The sequence below is a fragment of the Stenella coeruleoalba genome, assembly GCF_951394435.1.
Source record: "Stenella coeruleoalba genome assembly, chromosome: 2".
Lineage (NCBI taxonomy): Eukaryota > Metazoa > Chordata > Mammalia > Artiodactyla > Delphinidae > Stenella > Stenella coeruleoalba.
The window spans coordinates 56,206,230-56,226,705 of NC_137147.1; the positions used below are offsets into that span (position 1 = coordinate 56,206,230).

At 34.4% G+C, this 20,476-nt stretch overlaps 1 long non-coding RNA gene across 1 annotated transcript in view; it reads left to right on the forward strand.

Annotated features, from left to right (window-relative positions):
* LOC307182158 overlaps window positions 1-20,476 on the forward strand; it is a 329,662-nt gene that overhangs the window by 165,015 nt on the left and 144,171 nt on the right. The window lies entirely within an intron of this gene.

The following is a 20,476-nucleotide window of genomic DNA, read 5'->3' on the forward strand; positions in this document are numbered from 1 at the left end:
GCTTTATAAAATGGATTAATTATTTCTTTAAATCCATCCCTACCCTACACTGACTGCCCCAATGCTAGGCATATTCGTGCTCATACTATTGCTGTGTATGTAATATAAATTCTTCACTAAATATAAATGCCTAGAAAATTTTGATTATTTTGCTGTAGCAGAATGTAGGCCATGGAATAGAGAGGTAGTCTGTGAAGGAAAGGGTTAATTCAGCAGACCTGAGTTGTTTAAATTCTGCACACCCTCCCAGAAAGGCCTGTCTTCAGGACTGGTCCTTGGATGGCTCCTAAAAGTTAAGCTGAGTTCATGAATATTCTGCCTGATAAGAATGTTTTTCTATGCCTGATACCTTGACCTACACATCAGCAGTTTAATAGGCTAACAATGTGGTTTATGGTGAATTCCTGTTTTTGTTCTAAGACTTGGAGTCTCAGTTACTGAGGTCAGTCATATGGGTGCTGCATGACTATTTGAGTGACCCCCAATCAAAACCATGGACACTAAGGCTCAGATGAGCTTCTCTGGGTAGCAATACTTCACACACGTTGTCAAACATTGTTGCTAAAAAAATTAAGTGCATCTGTGAAACTCCATTGGTGTGGTCCCTTGGAAGCTTGTGGCTGATTTCTCCTGAACTTCATCCCATGGGCATTTTGCCTTTGCTGATGTTAATGTGTATCCTTCTGCTGTAAGAAGCTGTCGCCATGAGTATGAAGCTTTTCTAAGTCCTATGAGCCATTCTAGTGAGTCACAAAGTCTGAGGTAGTCTTGGAGACCTTTAACATAGTTAGAAACTTAAAGAGTGGATCAAATACTATGTAAGCTAGATACAGAGTAAATTTGTCAATTGACTGAAGAGAAAGCTCAAGAATAAATGTTACATATACCTCATTTACTGTAGTATCCAAAACAGTACAAAGAGCAGAAATAATTGGGTGAAAGATCTTACGGATACTAACTCAAACATTTTATTCATAATAACTCAGTATGTGGCATTTATATCTTTTTGGGTTTGTGTCCTTAAATCTCTAACACCTGCCCTCAGACATATGATATTTACTATCCAGCTCTGTTGCTGGCTCTTTTTCTCTGAAAAATAGACTAATTCATCCCCTTCCAGGACCTGGAGGCTATGTCACACATAGAACACCAGAAGCTGGCAGGCTGCTTTATGGGAAAAAAGAAATTTTAGATATTTTGCCTGTTATCTCATTATTTTCTTCCTTTCCCCCCAAGTTTTTTCCACTTTTATGAAGGCTTTTCCTAAAAGCATCTCTTAGACTTCCTCTTCTTGGCCCTGCCTCTCAGTCAAATACATGGGCCTTTCTTTGCATAGTACTTTTGAGGACAATACCATACCCTGCACTAAGGACAGACAAATGATCTGTTTTCTAAATGTATGTATGTGTATGTGCTTGTTAGATATATATTATGATACTTTTCAGGAGCAAAAAATACCTTTGTAGGTAATTACTTTACATACAAAATAGACAAAGGCAGTGGCAGGTACTGTTTTTGGCTTACAGAGCCCACCTCCCACCCTTCCTCCTTTCTAGGAATGACTGCCTCCCTCTGTATATATGAAAATGCCAGGCACTCACTTTCCCAGCTATCTTTGCAGGTAAAATAACATATGTGGTTAAATCCTGGCCTGTGTGAACAAATGGAATGTGTTAATGTTATATATTGTGTTTCTAGGAAAAATTTGCCATCCCTTATAATAGAAAGTGATGTAAAAATAGAAGTTCCCGGGGCTTCCCTGGTGGTGCAGTGGTTGAGAGTCCGCCTGCCAATGCAGGGGATGCGGGTTCATGCCCCGGTCCAGGAAGATCCCACATGCTGTGGAGTGGCAGGGCCCGTGGGCCATGGCTGCTGAGCCTGAGCATCCGGAGCCTGTGCCCCACAACGGGAGAGGCCACAACAGTGAGAGGCCCGCATACTGGAAAAAAAAAAAAAAAAAGAAGTTTCCTCCCTCCATTTCTCTATTTAGATGTTTCGATTCACTGAAAATGTTGCTTGGATCTGTTGTAGGCAGTTTGCAACATAAGCAGAGTATCAAAAAAGAAGGTGATATAAGGCTATGATATCATTGTTTTGTTAAATGAATAATGGACTCAGCTACCTCTGGTTTCCTGTGTTTAGGGAAAAGAGCCACTCGGTGTTCTACAATAACAAACACACTAATAGGGTCATAGAAAGTATTGTTGAGCCTAGGAGACCAAAATAAAGATGCTTAAGTTTAACTAATATTAAATTTCATAATCAATCATTAACATGAAATAAATATATTGACCATGTTACTGAACCAGACTCAGGAAAGTACAGCATTTATTTGAAGAGCACCAAGCAAGGAGAACAGGCAGCTAATGCTCAAAAGACCCAAACTCCCTGATGGCTTTCAGGCAAGGGTTTAAAGGCAACATTAGGGGTGAGGGTTGCAGGGTGCATGATCAGCTCCTGGACATTCTTCTGATTGGTTGGTTGTGGGTAATAGGGTGATGTTTTGGGAATCTTAATCATCAGTCTTCTGGTTCCAGTGAGTCTGGGGTCCTATGTGCTTCTCATCAGCATGTAGTCAACATCCTTCACTGCATAGGAGTCTTAATTTCTGGGACAACTCAAAGATATGCTTCAGATTGTTATCTATATCCCTTCAGGAAGAACTAAGAGTTCTCTGACTCTATTATTCAAGCTATTATTTACTTTTCTTATTCAAGCTATTATTACTTTTCTTACTTGACTGCTTTCCTCTGTTTCTGCCTTTTCCACTTCTCTCATCATTAACTGCATGATTCTGCTCTTGGGAACTCAGAGAAGGCCTAGGAGAAAAAAGCTTTTTCTACAAAAAAGAGGTGGGGGACATGGAGTGGCTTGTAGCTGGGAGGGCCCTGCAGGGTCCTGCTCTGTTTCAACCACCTGCTACGTTTTGTATATTGTTGACAAACTGAGGATACAGAAGTTAAATAAATAATTGTTGCAATCAAAGGTGGAAATGAGATGTTGGGGAAAAATGCTTCTTCCTCACATTTGGAGGAATCAGGAATGCATCACCCAACCATGTTATTTTTTAGAAGCTGATATGTCTGGAGAATGTGCTTTCTTTCAATCACTCATGGTTATGAGGTGAGCTTAGAGATATGGCCTTGCTTATGGGAGAGGTGTGTATTGGTCTAGTATGAATACCTGTTCTATAGTCACTGCCTAATTCTGATATTCAGAAGCTCACTTGACCTTACGATTAAGGCTCACTTACAAATGTCCTTTTTAAGAGGTTTTTAATCTCTATCTGTATTATTTACCTCTTACTTTTCAATTAGTCCAAAACTAGCATGTGAAAGAGCAGTTTTACTACAAGACTTCGCTCAAACTTCAACATGATAAGTTAACCATGACCCATTCAGGTAATTAAGAAAATGGCATAGTAAACTGGTGCTGGTGCCCCACATGTATCCCTTTCGCACTCATCTGACACTATGGAAAGATTTTCTGAGAAACCAAGCACACCACAGAAATCTAGTGATAAGCTGAATCATTTGTAGTGTATATGTTTTATTTCCCTGAAATTAGTTGGGGAGTGGTCTTTATTTTGGTTCCCTCACCAATAAAAATGGCTAGCTGTGTCAAAATCATCGCTTTCCTTAGATTGCTCTTCATTGCATATGAATTAGGTTGAATCCCCCAATAAGCACAAATACATTTGCAGGATACTCCAGCATTTCCTGAAATCTTGATGATTTCCTTCTTACTGTCTCATGAATGGCTTTTGCATTTTGCACTCTGACTTGAACTTTGTGTATTTAGAAAGGACCAACAAATTCTTTACCAACTTTTTTTCTATTTTGCATGGAATCAGTCAAAATTTAGTAGGAGCTAGTTGATGTTTCCTTCAATCACTTCTCATAAGATTAATATTTCCGTACACTTAAAAATGCTGACTTCCTGGTGGTACCTGTTTTGTGGTGTTACAATTCACTTTTATATAAAAATTTATTTTGGGTTATTTTATTCACATTTTGAGAAAATAGTAGGTGTTTGGTCTCTAGGCATCATACTGAAAATATTCTCAGATATTTTAAAATAAACTTTCACATAAATTGAATCATAATCAATAAACATTAAGGGATTAATTTCTGTTAAACATAGACACATACATGCAAACACTACAGATTAATCAGTCCTGTACTTTTTTGTATAAGTAAATTAATGTCATAACAAATTTCTATTTAAGAACACCAGAGCTCTTCTGAACCAAGAATCACTTATTTTGGCTAGTAGATTGAGATGTTTTAATTGAATACCTGGGGCTTGCCTGCTGGGTGGGAAAAGAAACTAAGTGAAAGGGTACAATATTTACCACCACAAAGAGAATAGGAAACATATGAATAATTGAAATAGTTTTATTTTAAAATAAATACCTATAAGCTTCACAACTGCAATATAAAATACTCAGGTATTCAAAACCACATAATATCCATAAGTCAAATGACTACTGTTAATATTTATAAGGGAAGAAATTATTTTTAGTCACCTAAAGAAACACTCAATTAAGTGGTGAAAACTTAACAAACATGATTGAATAAGTATATATAAACAAGAATTGGGACTTCTCTTGTGGTCCAGTGGTTAAGACTTTGCCTTCCAATGCAGGGGGTGTGGGTTCCATTCCTGGTCGGGGAGCTAAGACCCCACATGCCTCGTGGCCAAAAAAACAAAACATAAAACAGAAGCAATATTGTAACAAATTCAGTAAAGACTTTAAAAATGGTCCACATCAACAAATCTTAAAAAAAAAAAAAAAAACAAGAATTGCACATTACTACTTCCTAAGAATTGTGTAGAAGTATCCAAATTATATACACATTGTTGAAGAGTCTGGTCCATGCTGTATGTTCCCTTAGAACTTATAGGATGACTCATATAATTTTAAAAATAAATGAATAATAAAAATGTAGAGGGAGACCATCAAGATAGCAGAAGAGTAAGATGTGGAGATCACCTTCCTCCCCACAAATACATCAGAAATACATCTACATGTGGAACAACTCCTACAGAACACCTACTGAGCGCTGGCAGAAGAACTGAGACCTCACAAAAGGCAAGAAACTCCCTACGTACCTGGTTAGGGCAAAAGAAAAAAGAAAAAACAGAGACAAAAGAATAGAGATGGGACCTGCACCTCAGGGAGGGAGCTGTGAAGGAGGAAAAATCTCCACGCACTAGGAAGCCCCTTCACTGGCGGAGATGGCGGGTGGCCGGGGGGAAAGCTTTGGAGCCACAGAGGAAAGCGCAGTTACAAGCAACTCATGCAACTCAATATTAAAAAAACAAACAACCCAATCCAAAAATGGGCAAAAGACCTAAATAGACATTTCTGCAAAGAAGATATACAGATTGCCAACAAACACATGAAGGAATGCTCAACATCTCTAATTATTACAGAAATGAAAGTCAAAACTACAACGAGATATTACCTCACACCGGTCAGAATGGCCATCATCAAAAAATCTACCAACAATAAATGCTGGAGAGGGTGTGAAGAAAAGGGAACACTCTTGCACTGTTGGTGGGAATGTAAATTGATACAGCCACTATGGAGAACTTTATTGAGGTTCCTTAAAAAACTAAAAATAAAATTACCATATGCCCCAGCAATCCCACTACTGGGCATATACCTTGAGAAAACCATGATTCAAAAAGAGTCATGTACCACAATGTTCATTGCAGCTCTATTTACATTAGCCAGGACATGGAAACAACCTACGTGTCCATCGACAGATGAATGGATAAAGAAAATGTGGCACATATATACAATGGAGTATTACTCAGTCATAAAAGAAACGATACTGAGTTGTTTGTAGTGAGGTGGATGGACCTAGAGTTTGTCATACAGAGTAAAGTAAGTCAGAAAGAGGAAAACAAATACCGTATGCTAACACATATATATGGAATCTAAAAAAAAAAAAAAGGTCATGAAGAACCTAGGGGCAGGATGGGAATAAAGATGCAGACCTAGTAGATAATGGACTTGAGGACACAGGGTGGGGGAAGGGTAAGCTGGGATGGAGTGAGAGTAGCATGGACATATATACACTACCAAATGTAAAAGCGATAGCTAGTGGGAAGCAGTCGCATAGCACAGGAGATCAGCTTCGTGCTTTGTGACCACCTAGAGGTGTGGGATAGGCAGGGTGGGAGGAAGGGAGATGCAAAAGGGAAGAGGTATGGGAATATATGTATATGTATAGCTGATTCACTTTGTTATAACGTAGAAACTAACACTCCATTGTAAAGCAATTATATTCCAATAAAGATGTTAAAAACTAAAATAAAATCCAAAAAAAGTAATATACCTGCCATCAATATATACATTTTTCTAATTTTGTTCTCATTATGATTTTAATATTTAAAATACTGTTAAATATTTGGTAGACATTTAACTAACTACTCAGTTGATATAAACACCATCTTTTTCTCCTGGTAAACGGACTTTGGAATTTAGCCAAAGTAAGGGAATATGTATGATCTGGAATTTTCAGGGAAAGGACTAGAAGAGCTTAGTGTTTTTCTAAACTATTTGGAATAAAACAAAAGCTTGGGGTTCAGTAACACAGTGTGTTAGTTTGAATGCTGAAGACAAATCTGTTTCTAGGCAGTAACCAGAGAAACATGAGCAACAGGTGGAGGAGCCGTGTGTTGCTGTGTGTTTGAGTTAGACTGTCAAAGAACGGCTGGATGGTAGAAGTCCAGAAGCTTTTGTTATTTTCCACAGCAACCAACATAGCACCTGCTAGCCACATTGGCTGGATATAACAGAACTGCCTGCATTTGCAGTGGGGTAACGAAGAAGGGCTTACAACTGTAGTTCTCATTTAAAGAAGCATTTTCTAATTTCAAAAATGGTTTTATGGAGATAACCCACCCTGGAAATTCAGGCAATTAAAGAAATTAATGATTTCATATTATTGAAAGATGTTGGTCTTCCAAAGAAACAAATATCTGTTTGCAAAATAGAATCTGCATAATAGAAATATAGCAGTTTTTTTCATTTCTCTTGAATGTTTTTATATCAAAATTTAAAACTGTCACTTGCCCTGTGTGGCTTCAGTATCAGTCATTAAAGATTTGCTTGAGCCAAATTCTAATCACAGTACAGTTAGAACACTTAATTGTTTCCAAGATTTTCTCTTAGAGACAAGCTAAGTTGTGAAGCAGGATTTAGGATACAGGTGGGTAATTGGTCAGCTCCAGTTGGTTGAGAGGTATTGAATTCCTTTTAGTTCATAGGCAACATACCTTGAACAATTATTAACTTTTAGGGAATAATTGGAGAATTATTTATTCATTCATTTGACAGTTACTTATTGAGTTCCGCTTGTATGCAAGGTTGTTTCTAGGTAATTGGACTACATTAGTGAACAAAATAGACAAAGAATCTACACATATAGAAGTGGATTTACTTTCTAGAAGAGTTAGATAATAGCAAATAATCATAATGCACAAGTAAACTTAAATTAGATGGTGATAAAATCTACAGATAAAAAGAAAACTAGAGCCTGGTAAGGGGAATCTAAAAGGAGTGGAAGATGGTTCAGAATAGAGGTTGGATTTTTAAATGAGGTGATTAGGTCTGGCATAATTTTTTAAATTTCTTTCTTTTCTCTCCTTTTTTTTTTTTTTTTTTTTTTGCTAAGGGAAATTCAAGTCAGTGACTCAGTGGAAAAGCAATGCAAATTGATGCTCATCTGAAGAATTAAGATTGTCACATCTCAATATTATGGCAGTTATACAGATTTAGAGTCAATTAACCTTTACTCGGTTCCTACTATTTGCCAAGTTTTAGTGCAAAGTGTAATCACTAATAATATGCTGATTAAATAACAGTGCTTTGAAGCAGTTATCACTGCCCAGGACACACTGTAGCTCATGGAGGCTAAGTGAATTGCTTAGGGCCACGATGGAGATTGATCAGAGGCAGGAAAGATGGAGGTGTGCTGAAGAGTGGTTATTAGCAATTTGATTTTATTTGGGTCAATAATTGCTTTTCTTTCTGTTTCTTCAAAATCAAACCTTGTAAATCAACATATTTATAAAGAAAACTTTAGTTTTAGCTGTTTTTATTTATGTGTTGAATATGATTTTCTAATTCAAACTCCTTTTAAGTTTGTTGTATCATCACATATGTTGTTACCTAGATTACATTTCTTCATTCCACATCAAAAAATAAATAATGACCACTCAGAACTCAATGATTGTTGGAATAAAATATTGGCTTCTAAAGGAATTTAAAATAACAGTTTCAGAAACTAGAGAAATGCAGTGCATCAAGAAACCAGTTTGTTGCTTATTTATATGCATGCGTGGTGGTTGAGTAGATTTCGGAAGAATTCTGCTTCTATTCCAGAGAGGTAAAATTTTTCAGCTCTGAAGTAGCCATTCAAGGACATGTTACATTAAGTAGAAAGAAGAAACCAGACAGTACTTTCAGTGCTTTGCTTGGAAGTCCCCTTAGCTAGATAATCAAATTCATTAGACATATTTTAAATGTCCACATAACTGCAGACAACAGTTTCATTAAGCTCTTTGCCACTTCGTAACAAAGGATCTCTTTTTTTTTCCAGTTTCTGATGACATTTTTCTTATTTCCTCTTTAGTCATTTTTATTATCTCCTTTTTAGACAGCATCCTCAAAACCAGATTTCTACTAACACTCTGTTGAAATCAGTTTAGGGTTACCCTTATGTGCTCCTCAAAATCTTTCTTGCCTGCGGCATTCCATTCCTTTTGCCATATTTTGTTTGTTAGAAGCAAGTTTCTAGGCATGGTCCTCTCTGGAAGGGAAGAAGTTATGTAAGGAACGCCTACCTGGAGTTGGAGGTCACTGGGAGCCATCTCAGAGGCTCCTGTCACAACTACATTCAGATAACTAGCAGTCTTTTTATATTGTACCAGCAAATAAGTTAGGTACAGAAAAAAGAAACAAGAATGTGGTATCTGCAGCAAGGTAGTACTCCATTAGAAATTCTCATAAGTACGTGGCATCGGGTATGCAAATGCAGGAAATTCCATTTTCTAGGTTAGAAGTTACCAAGAAAAATGGATAGCTGAAGGCTCTCAGGAGAACATATTCTCTGATTTCTGTTTTTCAGGGTTTTTTTTCCCTTCTTTCTCTGCTTTAATTAGAAAAATTCCTATTTTCCAAATTTTCAAGTTTATTCATATTTTTTTCTAAATGTCTAATGTGCTGTATGCCTATCTAGTACCTTTCTTATTTTAGATATTACATTTAACTATATATTTTATGATTATCCATATAGTCCCCTAAAATTTCCTATCTCTTCACAATTTTTATTGTATTATCAACATTGTGTATAAAAGTTGATTGGAAACTGAAGCATAGTTTTGTTTTGTTTTGTTTTTATTTCCCAGAAAGTGTAGGCCTTTTCACCTCTGGGAGTTAGTGTGTGCATGTGGGTAGAGGAGGGCGCTAATCACTTTCACTCCTTGTGAAATTTTATTAATAAACATTTTCATTTAATTAAGATAACCAAAGCTATAAATAAAAGTAGATGTATCTTGATCTATCATTTTTCTTAATGCTATTCATATTGATGTGATTTATTATTATAGATGAATAAGCATTTCCTTAAGGACAGATATATTATTTCAAGCATGTAGATAAATAAGTGATTTTTTTCCCAAGTATGACCTCACTTTTTAGTTTTAAATTTATTTTTCTTTATTCAGGTACAGTTAACAAATATACTTACTTATAAGATATTTGAAGTGTACAATGCAATAATGATTTGATATAGGTATACATTGTGAAAGAATTCCCCCAGTGAGTTAGTTAACACATCCATTCATATATATTTACAGTGTGTGTATGAGAAAATTTAGGTTCTACTTTCTTAGAAAATTTCAATTATACAATACAGTGTTATCAAGTATAGTTACAATATTATACATTAAATCCTCACTCTTTATTCATCTTATAAATGGAATTTTGTACCTTTTTACCAACCTCTCCCTGTTTCTCTCACCCCCCACACCTGGCAAACACTTTTCTCTGTTTCTATGAGTTTTTTTTTTTTTTTTCTTTTTTAGACTCCACATATAAGTTAAACTGTGTCCTATTTGTCTGTCTCTGCCTGGCTTATTTCACTTAGCACAATGCCCTCCAGTTTCATCTATATAGTTTCAAATGACAGAATTTTCTTCTTTTTTTTAAAGCAAATAACATTCTATTGTGTACTATATGTATAATATAGATAGAGAAAATATTATATAGGTACAGATATCTCCATATTTCCAGTTATTTGTGGAGGGACACTAAGATTGTTTCCATATTTTGGAACATAGGAGTACAGATTATCTATTAGAAATAATTATTTCATTTCCTTTGGGTATGTATCAAGAGGCAGGATTGCTGAATCATATGGTGGATCTATTTAAAATTCTTTGAGGAACCTTCATACTGTTGCCCATAGTGGTTGCACCAATTTACATTCCCACCAACAGTGTACAAGAGTTCTCCTTCACATCCTCATCAGTATTTCTTATTTCTTGTCTTTTTGATATAGCCATTCTGATAGGTATAGAAAATATCTCATTGTGGTTTTGACTTACATTTCCCTAATGATTAGTGATGTTGAACACTTTTTCATGTACCTGTTGGCCATTTCTATGTCTTCTTTGAAAATTATCTATTCAGTTTACCTGCTTATTTTTAATGAGTGTTTGTTTCTTTTTCAATTGAATTGTATGAGTTCTTTAATATATTTTGGATATCAACCCCTTATCAGACACATAATTTGCAAATATTTTCCCCCATTCCATAAGTTGCCTTTTCATTTTGTTGATGGTTTCCTTAGCTATACAGAAGCTTTTTAGTTTGATGTAGTCCCACATGTCTATTTTGCTTTTGTTACCTTTGTTTTTGGTGTCAAATTAAAAAAAAAAATCACCATGCATGACCAATGACAAAGTGCTTACTAGGAGTTTTATATTACATTCAAAGCTTTAATCCATTTTCAATTAATTATGGTACGTGGTATAAGATAGTTGTCCACTTTCATCCTTTTACATGTAGTTGTCCAGTTTTCCTAACACCATTTATTGGAGAAACTATCCTTTCCTCATTGCATATTCATGGCTCCTTTGTCTTAAATTAATTGACCATATATGTGTGGATTTATCTCTGAGTGTCATTTCTCTTCCATTGTTCTGGGTGTCTGTTTTTATGCCAGTACCATACTGTTTGGATAACTGTAGCTTTATATTACAGTTTGAAATCAGGAATTGTGATGCCTCGAGCTTTGTTCTTCTCTCTCAAGATTTATTTGGCTGTTCAGAGTCCCTTGTGGTTTCATACAAATTTTAGGATTGTTTGTTCTATTGCTGTGAAAAATGACCTCAGAATTGTGATAGGGATTACATTGAATCTGTAGACTGCTTTGAATATTATGGTCATTGTAACGATATTAATACTTCCATTCCATGAGCATGGAATATTTTTTCATATATGTGTGTCCTCTTTGATGTTTCTTATCAGTGTCTTATAGATTTCTGTGTACAGGTCTTTCACCTTCTAGTTAAATTGACTCCCAGATACTTTATTCTTTTTGATGTAATTGTAAATATAATTTTTTTATATATCACTCCATTATTTTGGTCTTCTTTAAATTCTCTCATCAATGTTTTGTAGTTTCAGAATGCAAAGCTTTGTGCATATATATTTTGTTGTATATATCCCTAAGCATTTCACGCTTTTATGGTATTGTAAATAGTACTTTTTATTTCAATCTCCAGTTGTTCATTGCTAGTATATAGAAATAAAATTGATTGATGTGTAGCACTCTTATATCATGCAACTTTGCTAAATTTGCCTACTGGTTCCAGTAGATTTTTTGTAGAGTTTTGTGGAATTATCTACAAATCATATCATCTACTAATACTTTATTTCTTTTCCAAACTGTATTCCTTTTACGTCTTGCATCACTGCACATGTTAGGACCTCCAGTAAAATACTGAAGTGTTGAGATCAGACAAATTTGTCTTATTCTTGATATTATGGGGAAGATATGTATTCAGTTTTCACCATTAAGTATAAGGTTAGCTTTAGGTTTTTGCACATGCCTTCTTGACAACATTCCCTTCTAATCTTAATTTTCTCTTAGATTTTCTAATGAATGGATGTTGAATCTTGGCAAATGCTTTTTCTACATTGAGATGATTATATGTTTTTATTTTATTTGTTTATTTTATTTTATTTTGTAGATATAATGAATTACACTGATTGGTTTTTGAACATTGAACCACTCCTGAGTTCCTGGGATAAACCAAAGAAAGTTTTTCTCTCCTTTTACATTCCTAGTTTTGACTTGCTAATATTTTGTTAATGACTTTTGCATACATGGTGATAAAGAACACTGATGTGTATTATTATTTTTTTTTTGTAATGTCTTTGTATGGTTTTCATATTAGGGTAATACTGGTTTCATAAAAAGTTTAGGAAAGTCTTCCCTCCTCTACTATTTTCTGAGCTCTTCCAAAGGTGAAGTAAGTGATGTGTCCTGTCTCCTTCTGGAAGGGCTCACCTTCTCTGGAAGTCAGAATACTCTATAGCCTTAAGACCTTAGCTCTCTGAAAGATTTTTTTAAAGTTATATCTTTGTACATTAGCTGGATTTTTTAAATTGTTAATATGGGAGCTATGTGCCCTTGTTACTTTCTAGATGTTAAGCAGAAGCAGAATTCTTCCATCCCAGGGTTTGTGTGTTGTACTTTCTTTATCATTTAGTTCAAATATGCTATGGTTTTCATTACAACTTCTGCATTAATCTGATTATTGGTCACATTATTAATCTAATAGATTATTAATTTCCAAGTATTTTATTTGAAGATTTTCTATTATCTGATTATTACTGATTTCCAGTTTAAGTATAGTATGGTCATAGGACTTTGCTGTATAGAACAACGTGATCTATTTTGGTAAATACTTCCTGTAATGCTTCCTTTGATAATATGCTACGAAAAACATATTCTTTAGTTGTTGGGTGCAGTCTTTTATGTGTGTGTACATGTGTGTGAATTATGCCAATAAAAAGATAATTTTGTTCAAAAAAAAAAAATTATCTTCCTGATAATTAATTGTTAGTATAGAGAAATGCAACAGATTTTTTCATATTGATATTGTATCTTTCAAATTTACTGAATTCATTTATTCTAACAGTTTTTTGGTGGACTCTTTAGGGTTTTGTATATTTAATAAACTGCCATCTACAAATAGAGATAGTCTTACTTTTTTCTTTTCTATTTAGATACTTTTTCTTTTTGTTGCCTAGTTGAATCAATGTGGTGAGAGTGGGCATCCTTGTCTTTTTCTTGATCTTAGAGAAAAAGATTCTCACTTTTCAAGGTTGATTATGATGTTAGCTGTGGGTTTGTCATAAGAGCCTTTATTATGTTGAGGTACATTCCCTTTATACCCAGTTTTAGAATAGATTTTATCATAAATGGATATTAAATTTTGTCAAATGCTTTTTCTGAATCTATTGAAATTATATTATTTATATCCTTCATTTTGTTAATATGGTGTATCACATTGATTTATTTGAAAATATTAAAACATCCTTGCTTTCCTGGCATAAATCCCACTTGATAAAGGTGTATGGTTTTTTTAATGTATTGTTGCATTCAGTTTGCTAATATTTTATTTAGGATTTTTGCATCCGTGTTTATCAGGGATTTTATATACCTTAAAATAAGGAATAGTGGGCTTTATTGTACATGTTGAAAGAATGAGGTAAGAGTATTATGTATTAATTTATCTATAAATTTCATGTGTAAATAAATTTAATTTAGAAGCCATAGTCTTTAAGGGAGTTGTGGTCTGAATTTGTTGTCTTGTACTGACCATTGCATGTAAATACAGTATACTCATTTGGATGCAAATTTTAGAAATTCAGTATGTGTTAACATTAATAAAAAGGTTAATCCCAGTCTTTAAAAAAAGTTTGTTTTCTTTTTCTTTTTTTTTGTAGTGTCTTTGGCTTTGGTATCAGGTAATATCTTGTAACCTATATGAATTTGGAAGTTTTCCCTCCTCTTCAATTTTGGGGAAGTATTTGAGGGATTGATGTTAGTAGCTCATTAAATGTTAGAATCTCCCTGTGAAATCATCTGATTCTAAACTTTCAGTTTTGTGAGGTTTTTGATTACTGATTCAATCTCCTAAGTAGTAATTAGTCTGATCATATTTCTATTTCTTCAAAATTCAGTCTTTGTGAGTTGAACATTTCTAGGATTTTATCTGCTTTTTTCAGGTTGTCCAATTTGTTGGTATGTAATTGCTCATAGTAGGCTTTTATGATTCTTATACTTCTGTGGTATCATTTGTAATGTCTCCTCTTTTTCTTGATAAGTCTATGTAACAATTTGTCTATTTTGTTTATCTTTTCAAAAAAAGCTCTTCTTTTCATTTGTCTTTTCTATTGTCTTTTAATCTCTATTTAATTCTGCTCTGCTCTTTGTTATTTCCTTTCTTCTTCTAACTTTGGGCTTAGTTTGAAGGTATAAAGTTAGATTGTTTACTTGAGATCTTTCCCTTTTTCTTAATATTGACATTTATCACTATAAGCTTCCTTCTTAGAACTGCTTTTGCTGATTCTCATAAGTTTTGGTAAATTGTGCTTCCATTTTTATTTGTCTCAGAATATTTTTTAATTTCTCTTTTTAAATTTTTTCTTTGACTCATTTGCTGTGCTGGAACATGTTATTTAACCTCTTATTTTCGTTAACTCAAAATATTTTTTAATTTATTAAAAACACCCAGCATTCAAGAACAACTTGAAACTCCATATGAATTTTAATCCGCCTCCTTGCTGTCTTCAGAGCACTCACAGACAGAAGGGCATGGGGCAGAAACCTGAGACTTGGTGGAGCATTAGGGCTGACTCTGCCAGAGATTGGTTGTCACTGAGGCCAGGAGGCAGTTAGCACATGTCAGGGCCACATTAGTTGGGGGACAAGGCAATAGGAGGCTGGGGGTTTGTGAGGAAGTTGTGGAGATAACAGACTCCAAGCTCCGTCCAGCAGAGGAGTCAGCACTGGGGGAGCTCAGGGCCTGCTCACAAAGGATCCAGAATCATCATTTCAGACTGGCTGCCCCAGCGGGCCTTACCATGGGGTCTTGTCCTCTTCTGAGGCAAACCTTTTAATGAGCAAGTCTTTCAAAAGGGAATCATTTGTTTCATTTGTAAACCTAAAACAGATGTTGATTTCAGTTGGGTTATGTGTCCATAGCTGTAAACATATTCTACCATAACTTACATAGCAAATTACAGATGGTACAGATAATCACAGTTTAATTGTATATATGTCTTAATTCAGAAAGTTGTTATATCTAATCTGAAAAGTTGGAAGAAATTCCTGGGAAAAATCACCCCCTACATGCCTCACCCAGTGAAAAACCAGCCTTATAACAGGGAGAGGAATATAGCTTTCTACCTTAAATTAAGTACTTCCATAAAGGATATTAAAATTTCCTTGTAACTCTCTTTGAGGTGGCAGTAGATGCTTTAATTTAAGAGTGATTAAGACATGATTTGCATTACTGTTTAGGTTTAGTTTGAAGAGGGAGCATAATTGATAGAATGGGTAACACCTTCTGTAATAAATTTTTGTCTCTAAAAAGCTTGATCCTGAAAAAAACTCACAACCTTATGAATGAGTGTCATAATTGTTCTAATTCATGATTCATTCCATAACAAAATAAATCCTTTTACTAAGTACTTTATTATAGTGCTCTTAAATTTCTTAAAATTAGATAGCTCAATGTAATGTTAAAACTGCAAAAGCATTTACCACTTGGAAATCATAATTGTCGTTATTTTGCATTTAATAAACAATGCATCAACCAAATATCTTTGTGATGGTGAGCAAGTTGAGCTTTAGAATAGTGATTATTAAATGTATTTTTTCAATAGATGACATACAGTTTTAATTTTAATGGCTACAAGACTTTCTATCGATGCAATTATATGAATTTATACTCGCACCAGATACATATTTCTGCTAACATTTAATGTTATCAAAATGTAAGTTTTTGCATGTTTGTTGGATAAAAATTTACTTATTTAACAAATGTTTGTGCCTGCCTCTATATGCTAGGTCTTAGTTTAGGTTTTGAGAATTTGGTAATGAACAAAACAGCTAAAATTCCTGTCCTTGGCAGGAATTTTGGCACCATATTGTCTTTTTATTTTCATTTATATGAAGTGTAGTGAAGTTGGGCACATTTTCATGTGCTTACCTGACAATTCTTATGATTTGCATTTTACCTTTGGTTTTAATGACTGATGAGTTTTTAAGTTAGTCACTTACATAGTTGTTTATAGTGAACAGTATCCACATTTCTTTCAGTAATTTTTTTTTTCTGTAAAGAGTTTAAGGTTTTTCAAATCCGAGATGATATAAGGAGGGCTCAGTATTCATGGATAACTTTCCTTTGCTAAATGTGTATCAAAAGTGAGGAAATATCTGTATATTAAATCAGTTTGTCAAGAGAAATAAAAATCAAGCTAAAAAATAATTACATGATATTTCAAAACAAAAATTAGGGTTTTTAGAAATGTCACCCTAAACTTCCCACATTTTCACAGTTTGAAATAATTTTGCATAAATAATAATTTGAAATTTGTGAAGATATATAAAAAAAGCCAAACTCTTTTTGGTACCTCTTTTCAAGAACGTCAGAAGAGAGATAATTATCTAGTTGTCTTGCTAAATATACATGTAGTTTAAAAATATGATTAATTAATGCTTTTCATTTTTTATGACAATTTTACTTTCTTCCTTTTTTTATTCCTTCTTCGCTTCTTGTAACCAAAATACAAAAAGAAGGCCATGTGCCAATGTACTAAAAATATTGTAAAGAATTTCAACTAATTATAATAACAATAATTTAATGTTAAATATTGATAACATACTTTATTAAATGTGTGTGTATACTTATTTAATCCCCATAATAATGCTCTAAGGTAAATCATACTACTCTATTCCAATTTTATCCATAAGGAAACTGAGGCAACATTGTTATCCAAGGTTATACAGCTAGTATTTAGCAGAGCAGGTAGTAAAACCTAGGCCTTCAGGCTTCAAAGTCTACTTCGTTAAAACTGGAATAAAGGTGTATACACATTGAGGCTTCAGTTACTGGCCAGGTCTTAGGGCTAGGCACTTGTGTGAACATTTAACACATTTAACCTGCAAAAACAACCCCCTGAGAATAGTTTCTATCATTGTGTGCCTGAGGAATCAAATGCAGAATGACTAAGTAATTTTTCAAAGTTTACAGGGAGTTATATTAGAGCTGAAATTTATACTCATTGTTCTATGACTTCAGATTCAAAGATTTGAGGAGATAGTATGCCCTGGTTTGTCCCTTTGATTGTCAGTTTGTCTCTGTTATTCCAGCCTAATTATTCATAGGGATTCATTTAAATATGACAAGTACCTCAATTAGGATGGGAAATTGCATCATTATCCTATTAATACCTCCTAGTTTGGAGCTCTTAAACTGCCCACCTTGAGTTGCAACTCAGAACTGTTACCAGGAGATCACATTATGCTGACCTCTGTAGCAGAAGCTATCTTACTGATCCCATCACCCCATATCAAGCTTCCTTTATAATTGACTGCTTGTATGGTTATCCCCTTAGGTCTCCTCTGGCCATATTTATGTCTGAGTTTCTCCTGCAGGGAAAATGTGTCCCTGTCTCTGTCATCATAAATAATTCTTTTACAAATATAGATTCACCATGAGAAAAATCATTCATCACTTGGGAATTTCTGGGTTAGATATATTGCTTCAGACCTGTTTGGAATAGGACCAGACACCTCATCCTCCCATTCTGATCATTGCTAGGTTTTTAATATCAAACAGTGGGTGAATACTTAGCCATTTCTATAAAAGAGCTTGGATTACATACTTCATCAAAAATGTCATAGGAATCAACATGATATAGATGATACGGATCGTCTGTAATAAAGATGATTTAAGCCTATATTTCCACTGTAAAAACATTTCAAATTAGCGGGACTAATGGGAAAGCCAAAGACCCAAACTAGTATCACTGATTGGAATGTCACACAAAGAAGGAGATAAAAGAAATGACAGTATTCATTTCTTTAAAATTAAATAGAAATTCTATGGAAGCATTTTTTTCCCTGAGAAGCATGAAGCACTGTTGTTGTTAGATGCAGATGGGTCAGTTCCAAACTCTAGCTCTGCTGCTCACTACTCACTAGCTCTGCTGCATTATATAAATCTACTCTGACTTTTTCTTTATATGTGAAAGATGAATAATAATAGTGAATACTTCATAGGGTCCTTGAATATTAAATTAGATAATGCATGCTTGACTACTGGCATATAGTAGATGCTTAATACATTGTTGTCATTGCTGCATTTAACAATCTTATCAAATTTTCAAAAGGGAAATCTCACCCAACCTACTATAACTTTTAAGATAATTATTTATAAGTCAATAAGCATTTTAAACAAGTATCAGCACATTTAAAAATTCTTAACATCATAAAATTTATCAGTTGTTTTGAAGAGTCAGAGTAAATATTCATAGTTCATTCTTGGGATTATTTCCTTATTTTCATTCCATAATTTGGTTTTGTAGTATGACAATATATTCTTCTTCAAAAAGAGACAATATTTAGACATTTTTTTCTGGGTTCTTATGCAATATCAAAAAGGCCCTGTGAAAATACAGAATGTTAAAAGAAAAATTAACTGCTGTACACAAGCGTGGCTTTAATAATGTCTCTTCATTTTGGAGAGCTTGCTTTGGTGGCAGAGTTTGTCCAGCCCATGAACTTTAGCTCTTATTTAAGAAAAATGAAATGGATGACCCAGGGATACTATCACTCTCTGAAGATAATCATTAACAGTTCATGGGAGAGTAACCTCATAAGGTCAGTGGCAGGCTCATCTAAGACTTCTTCACCTCAGTGCACAGAATTGGGAGGTAATTGACCAAGTTACCACTGTCCTTTTAGCACTGAAGATTTGTTGATTGTTAGTTGATAAGGAAAATGACATTACTGTAATATCTTGTCCCTCACATTATCACTGTGTGCATGCAAAGAGATGATTTTATATTAGATCAGGTCTAGGACCTTGAATGAATGAAGAGAAGTTTTATAGGTCTAGTGAAATCTCTGCTTTTAGAGGATGAATTATAGTTTTTACTAGAAGGGAGTATTAAGCTAATAGCTTTCAGGCAAGTAATGTATTTCAAAGGGCAAAAGAGCTGCTAAGGTCTCTGTGCCTCTTTTTCTTACTTTTATTAAATATTTTATTACTCTAGAAAACACCTTAGAGCTTGTTACTGCAGAAGAGGGTCCTAAAAATGCAATAACACAATGTGCTGCAAAGACAACTCCCATTCTTATATATCTAACTTGAAGCCCCAGACTGTAAACAATGATCCTCACAGCAGATGTACCTGTTTTTCAAAATGTATTTCACATAATTTACTAGTAATTAGGCAGAAGCCTTTGTATTGAAGCTGTTTTATAGGTAAGCATCACATTAAAATACCTTCTAGGTATTAAGAAAAAATGGCACCCGACAAGAGGAGAAAAAAGAAGTTGAATTTATTCTTACACTACTGCAGTAGGGGAGTGAAACAGAACCCAGCCTCACTGTGGGAACAAAAAGGCTGGGAATAGGCTGGGGATTTAAGCACTGGGTAAGCTAGTGAAAAAGCACTGGAGGACATTCAGAAAGGAGTGGGGGTAAGGTTGATCAATGGATGTGCCAAGCATTATGTGAGTTATTCCTGAGTTTGCAAATGTTTCTCTTTGTGATCAGGCCATCTATGTTTGCTAATTTGTGCCCACTGAAATTAGGCTCATACCCTCCCTCAGAGCCTGGGAGATAGAGGTGCTATCTCTTTCTATGACTACATTTCAGAGATAGTTCTAAGGACTTTAAGAGAATCTACAACTCTTAGTCATCTTATTATCTGTAAAGCAGGAAAGATGATAATAATTCTTACTGTTTTTGTGAGGATGAAATCAGCTAATGAAATACATTTAGAATTGTTACAAGCACAGGGTATGGCTTTTCGTAAATGAGAGCTTTCATTATCATTACCTAATATCCATTGCAGCTTTTTTTTTTCCCTGAATCTCAGTGGAACACATTATACTCTTAGAATTCCAGTATAAAAACAAATAATAGAAAATATAAAATTGTAAAGAAAATTATTTGACATTATATGAATACCTTTAATTGTTACAGCGATGAAAAATATCAACAACTACTATTACCCAGCTGGTAGAGTTCAAATCTTTCCCCATTCTCTCTCCCCAGTGCAGACTGTCAGTTTGAAGATATGTGTACTAAGTATTTGGATCAAAGGAAAGAATAAATCACTTAGTAAGAACATGAAATTTAA